Below are 7,433 nucleotides of genomic sequence, written 5' to 3' on the forward strand. Positions count from 1 at the left end.
GCAGCAGGTGCTTCTGATCCACACAATGGTCTGGGGTTTTTGCCTGTTTCCATTGTCCTTCCACCATTTCCTCTCTGTTTTATGTTAAGAATTACTGGAAAACACCACCACAGCCTATGAGCATCTGTACTCCATCCTCATCTGTCATTTTTAGTGCTCTTACGGGTAGAAGCAAGTGTGTACACTGGCCTTGAAGAAGCAGGTCATTGTGTTACACCTGGGAACTATTCCCAGCAAACGGCACTGACTTGCTCCTTTCTCCACATTTGACTTCTGGAAGTCACTGTGTTATTCCCTGCCTTGGTTTCCTAGTCTCTGAAAATAGAGACAGTACTACACAGGCATCTGTCAAGAGTTTTGTCAGAAAGGTTAGACCTATGCAATCCTTGATGTGAAAAACATCTGGATCTTGGAGCTAAACTAATAAGATCTTCCTTCTAATATAACATCTAGATGACAAAAATCAAATTATTAAGACCCCCAAAAAAGACTGATCTTTAGTGACACCATCCATTGCAGCAAGGCCTGCTGGATCAGCTGGTGAACTTGTACCTGGAAAACTGGAAATCTAGGCCTGCCTCTAGTCTCAGTTTCCTCTGTGACCATAGCCAGGTCTCTTCCCTGCTCTTACCTCGGGGACTGTATATCTGTAAAAGAGGGATGATGCAACTGACCTCCTGTATAAGATGCTTTGAAATACATTCAAACCAGTATTTTATGAGTCCAACAGTACACCTGGAAAGTATATCCAAGAACACTCTCCTAACAAACATTGCTCATGTATGCAATGTTTGTGGTATGTTGCAAAGTAGGAACACAGTAATTGCACCACGACCATCCACTCAGTGCATTCTGCATTTAGAATCAGAACAGTTGCTGGGACCCTTCAGAAAACAGTTGCTATGGATGCAGAACTAGCAGAGATAATGAGCCAGAGCAGTTCTGCTATGCAACTGGTTGGAAAACTAGTATTTCGAACAGGGCTAAGCCCAAGCAATAAATGCCAGGTTTTTTAATCCATTCAAAATGTGGAATGACCAAGGGCCTTGATGAGGCTTTGAGCCAGAACTCGGTAAAGGGGGACCCACTCATTCTCCTTCTGTATGTGTTTCTCAGAGGTCACCATTTTAGACTGACCACATCAATTCGCTGCTTGTGCCAAAAGCTGCAGTAAAAGTCCCAACCCTTAAAGTCCATTGAGACAAACCAGCTTCTGGCCACTTCACCTTCCTTTCTTAGCTGGTCCAAAGTACTACACAGTGTTACACTGTTTCTAATGAACTAACTCCAAAGACAGGAATGGGAAGCAATGGTCAAGAGATTTTTAACTCCAGTGAATCTTTAGTATAAAAGACAGGGACTTCTTGGAAAAATAAAGATTCTGAGAACAAATCTGATTATGTCCCAGCTATGAAGTTAGGAACCACCTAGTTGCCTGATGTAGAAAGGGCCTCCACTTTGTGTATTACCATTCTCTTCATACTCAGGATTGTCAACTCACCTGAACAATCCTTCTCTGCTAGAGGCCATTTATTCAGCTTTTGCTGCTTAGTCTTGTAGTTTCACAACCTCCGGACAAGAACTCTTAAATACACTAATCCATTCCTACCATACTTCCTAGATCATAACATTTTTATCAGCTAGGCTCACAAAACTCTTTTCAATTTTACATAATGAATAACTGGATCAGAAGTGGTTATTGATATTAGTATCTAAGAAGTAACATTAGAAATCCATAAAACATCATCTTGCAGAAATATTTTAGTAATGAGAAACCTCTCCTCTATAACAGGCTCATATACAAAAAACAGCTCAGGGACACAAGTTAGTGCAGTTATAAAAAAACTAACTAGACAATTTCAAGAGCAATACAATACACAGCTACATTCTTTCTGCTTTATAGAAAGTAATTTTTTGTTTTGTTTTTACAGTGAAGTGTTTGGGTTTTTTAAACACAAAGTGCAGCACAAAGCCACCTAAGAACTCAGCATGCACAAACTAGTGGTGCTAGAGAACGATACTGTCTGAACTTCTCACACAGCTGAGTATATTAGCTAGAATCATGTCTGCTTAAATGTGATGTGAATTAGAAAGCTCACATAAAACCAATAGCTTGATTTGAAAATCTTCACGTTCTGATCTCCAGGCAATGCAAAATAGATATATTTAAAAAGAATAAAAATCATTCTTTTAGAAGGCAGGATCCAAGCAGTGTCACAGCATCTATGTTTCAACAGCCTGAGTTTCCCAAAATGTATCAGTCATTTATTCCAGTGATAATTTTGTATGCCCTCCACTTTTATGAATGACACATCCATAAGCCTCCTGAACCCATTTTCACCATACACCATTGCCCCTGTCCCCTCTCAGCCCTGCCCCAATCTACAGCAATATTTCTTTATAGTCAGATGTTAATAAAATGGTGTCCTTCTCTAGGAGCAACTCATTACTCAAGCAAGTTGAAGAAGGTTTTCAGGAAGGCAGTATTACTGCACGGTGACCTGTGAAGGTTATTACTCCAAGACAGGAGCTCAAGAAGAGGGAGTACACGAGGGGATGCCTGTGGCACAGCAGAATCCTGTCACTATGCCCCCAAAACCTGCTTTTACTTAGTTTTGGTCCTTGATTGCTTTTCTTCCCCAAAGGACTGGGATGAAGCTACCTGTCGGTCTAAAAGGGGTGTTTCCCACACAGGGCAGCAGGGTGTGAAAGGCCTAGTTCCCTGTGGGCAGTGAAAGGTGAGATGCCTGGGCAGAGTGACTGGCAGCACCTTGCTGACAACATCCATTGTGGGAGAGGCAGGGAACACTCGTGTGCTGGGTCAGATGGCCTAAGCAAAGGGAACTCTACAACCAGACCATCTACCATCCTAACAATTTGCAGTGAAAGGAATTAACCTCAGTTCTGTCCCTGCAGGGCTGGGGCCCCATCCATTAAAAGTTTAGGAGGAGGCCTACATGGGTTGGTATTTCTGAAGTCTGGTGAAGAGTACACAGTTATTCTGGGCCACAGGAGCTGTCACAGGGCAGGCTACACATAGATCGTAGCAATTAAGTCATCCCTGGGCCCTGCAGTCCAGTGTTGAAAGCACACACAAACACCTGGGCAATGGGACTTACTGTTTTCATAGGACAACTGAGCTATAGGACAGGGCAGTGCTGAGGAGTCAGCCCTCGATCTCAGCAATGTCAGTTATTTGTGAACTCAGGCCTTCCAAACAACCTATCTAGTCAAAACATGTCCACAAATTTGGATGAGATGACTGTTTATGATGGTATAAAGCTAATGCATTTTTTTCGCAGTAAATTCATTATTCACAAAAAGATTCCACACAACTTAGGTCTGGGTTTCTCAAATAGGTCCTCTCTCCTGTTCCTTTTCTCTTTTGTTTTGCCTAGACCGTAAGCACTTCAGACCAAAGGCTGCTGCTTCTCAACCCTCTCTGTAGTACTACATGGATTCAATATAATTCACCTGCAGGACTTCTGATTTTGAAGAGAGTCCCCAAGCACCTTTCTAACTGAAGTAACTTTGTTAAAGCCACAGAAATTAAACAGAAACAAAACGGCTCCCATTTATGTCACAGAGGTTTGAACCTGGTAAAAGATCAGATGGTGTTAAAATTCCTGTGGCAGAACAGACTCAGTGAACACACTCAGTGACTGCCTTTTAGAATTTATATGATCTAAGTTTTCAAAACAACACATATTCAAACTTCATCTTTGATAGGAAAAGTATGGATAGGAAGTGCTGCATAAGTGTAAGACTCCTTTTCAAATGTATTAGGCAAGGGATAACTCTAACACTGGCCAGAGTTCTCCTAGGCTCAGGTGGCATTTGGGAACATCTCACCCAGGGGATACCTCCATTGGGTACAGCTGGTATCTGTACTCTGTGACAAGCCCAAATTCTAGTAACTGTATTAGCACAGCACTGAGCTTGAATTCATTATCCCAATTCTGGCTTTAATTCAGGTTTTGGTTGGCAATACAGGAAACCTGATTTTTTAATTCCTCATAGCAGGTTAGTAGTGGCACAACTGCATAATGCAAAATAATGAAGTGGTATGATATCACTCTGCTGGTTCACATTTTATACTGCTAAGACCCAGCAGGATAGGGGTAAGGACTGCTCAGGTGGAGAACTGCAGATTCAGGCTCATAGCTGGCTAACAGAGACATCATTTTTTCAGCTTAGAGCATGGGCAGAATGTACTCATTTTAGTTTAAGCAATGTATAGATATTGCCCGAAGTATCAAAATGTCTATCCTGCTTGTATTGGAAAACTTTCCTCCTCCTGGCAGGACAGTGTAAGTATTCCTAAGAAGTTTAATGAAACTAAGAAGGGAAGGCCCTTGGCAGGAGAAAGGATTGCAAAGTCACGTCTGCTGAAATGAATTAACGCTGTCCTGAAAAACATGCTGGGCTGAGCTTTCAGCCCCTTTCCTCTTAAATATCAAGGACAGTGTTGAAAAATGCATGTGCCCCCACTACTGAAAAATGGACAACTTCTTTCTATTCCTCTTCCATTTGCTGGGTAAACAGGCTGATCACAGAGTCAGCAGCCATGGCAATTTCTGAATCAATATTTATCAAGCCCTTCTCCAACTGCTATTTCATGCCTCATTGGTCAGAGAGCATCCTTTCCAAGTGAGCCAGAAAATCCTGACCTTGCAAATGACAGAGGAGCTGCTTGAGGATCACAAAGTAGAGCACCTCCTTTAGCTTAAAAAAAAAATAAATTAAAAAAATAAAAAAAATCACAGTTCATGTGAGTGTCCTCATGGCATTACACATTTTTCTTCCTCCTCTTTCTTTTCTCCATCCCCTTCCAACCCTTGAAGCTAAAGCTCCATTTAAGATTCCTAAACAAACAGCTTGTTCATTAGTAAAAATCAAGCTACATGTAAAGGACATTAAAAACCATGGGTACCCTCAAGGGAATCTGTTTTTGGTTGGGGGTTTTTTTCTGTACCTTAATGACATAGAAGATTGATTTCTTCTGCCCCTCACTTAGACATGGTGAGTTCACAATTATTCCACCCACAAAAATAACTGCAACAATTAGGGGGAACAGACTGACAGAAAGAAAGGTATTTGTGGGCACGAAGATATTATTCTCCATCCCAGCACTCTACAAAGGGCAGAGGGACCTGACAGAGGCCAAATGCTGTAAGATCACCTCTGGAAAACAGATTGCCAAAAATCAACCGATAACTCAGGGACATTTGTAAGGAAAGAAAGCATTGCCCTTCCTAGCAAAAGAATGTAACTTGTTATAAAAACAACTATGTCTGTGATTCTTAGAAGAGATGAAGTGATGTTACTTTATGGGTACACCCTCTGAAGTCTATGGGTTGCCTCCAGAACCCCATCAGGCAAATTAGCATTAACTGTGGGAGAAAGGATTGCAAAGTCACGTCTGCTGAAATGAATTAACGCTGTCCTGAAAAACATGCTGGGCTGAGCTTTCAGCCCCTTTCCTCTTAAATATCAAGGACAGTGTTGAAAAATGCATGTGCCCCCACTACTGAAAAATGGACAACTTCTTTCTATTCCTCTTCCATTTGCTGGGTAAACAGGCTGATCACAGAGTCAGCAGCCATGGCAATTTCTGAATCAATATTTATCAAGCCCTTCTCCAACTGCTATTTCATGCCTCATTGGTCAGAGAGCATCCTTTCCAAGTGAGCCAGAAAATCCTGACCTTGCAAATGACAGAGGAGCTGCTTGAGGATCACAAAGTAGAGCACCTGCTTTAGCTTTAAAAAAAAATAAATTAAAAAAAAAAAAAATCACAGTTCATGTGAGTGTCCTCATGGCATTACACATTTTTCTTCCTCCTCTTTCTTTTCTCCATCCCCTTCCAACCCTTGAAGCTAAAGCTCCATTTAAGATTCCTAAACAAACAGCTTGTTCATTAGTAAAAATCAAGCTACATGTAAAGGACATTAAAAACCATGGGTACCCTCAAGGGAATCTGTTTTTGGTTGGGGTTTTTTTTCTGTACCTTAATGACATAGAAGATTGATTTCTTCTGCCCCTCACTTAGACATGGTGAGTTCACAATTATTCCACCCACAAAAATAACTGCAACAATTAGGGGGAACAGACTGACAGAAAGAAAGGTATTTGTGGGCACGAAGATATTATTCTCCATCCCAGCACTCTACAAAGGGCAGAGGGACCTGACAGAGGCCAAATGCTGTAAGATCACCTCTGGAAAACAGATTGCCAAAAATCAACCGATAACTCAGGGACATTTGTAAGGAAAGAAAGCATTGCCCTTCCTAGCAAAAGAATGTAACTTGTTATAAAAACAACTATGTCTGTGATTCTTAGAAGAGATGAAGTGATGTTACTTTATGGGTACACCCTCTGAAGTCTATGGGTTGCCTCCAGAACCCCATCAGGCAAATTAGCATTAACTGTGCACTTCAGACCAGAAAGAATTCACAGTGCCACACAATCTGGTACCACAGCATGTGTCTCTGCTGCAGCTTGGCATGTCTGAGGTTTTCTGAGAAAATACATGTGTACCTGAACACTCCATTAAAATACACCCTGAAGGCGAGGAATTGTTCCTGCCAGAAAGAGACTGAAAACAAACATAAGCAAAGTGCAAATGTAAAGGATCATGGAGGCATCATGGCTTTTTTTTTTTTTTTTTCTCAAGTAGAAGAGGAAAATGCTTCCAAAGTAAAGGAAATTGCATCCTCAAGCTTCTTCTGAGTCCCAAGCTAAACAGAGATTTTCTAGATCTTTGATCCCTGTAGTGTAGATGCCTTAGGCCTTCTCTGTACAGGTTCGTTATTCAAAACAAAGCAGCAAATAATAGGGAGGGTTTGTGTGCACACTTTTCTCCCGTTAATCACCATTACTATTCTGGGAACACTTATCCCAAAACAGCTTCTCTCATTACTATTTCTCTCTCTCTTTTGCTTACAAGATAATAAAAAGCTGCTCTTTTTTGTTTTGGGGTTTTTTTTGGTGTTGTGTTTTGATTTTTTTTGTAGGGTCTAGCAATTATCTGCTTTGTTCATTTTGGCTTTCCTAAATAGGCCCTCCCAATTATTCAGTCTCTTCTGACTCTTTCTGGAGCTCTACTCAAAAGATCATATAACCTGTTTCAATTATTACTCTGGACTCTGCATTTGAAACTCTCTGCTCATTCAGAGGGCTGTGTTCAGGGGCACTTTGCCGTGGGACATCACTTGGATGTCAGCTCCAAATTAGATAAAGGGATACAGCTCATCACCTCGTCCGTGTGCACCTAAGGCAAATGACTCTAATTGGCTCTTTGTTCCTAAGGAGCCTGAGCTGACCTCCTAACCTTTGTTGTACAGGTTTATTTCTCCAGTTAAGCCATATGATTTTCCATGTTTGAATTCTGCTACATCGACTTCTGTCCAGATTTCAAGACTTTCAGTTGC

This window comes from Chaetura pelagica, unplaced genomic scaffold (assembly GCF_000747805.2).
Source record: "Chaetura pelagica isolate M959 unplaced genomic scaffold, ChaPel_1.0 scaffold55, whole genome shotgun sequence".
NCBI lineage: Eukaryota > Metazoa > Chordata > Aves > Apodiformes > Apodidae > Chaetura > Chaetura pelagica.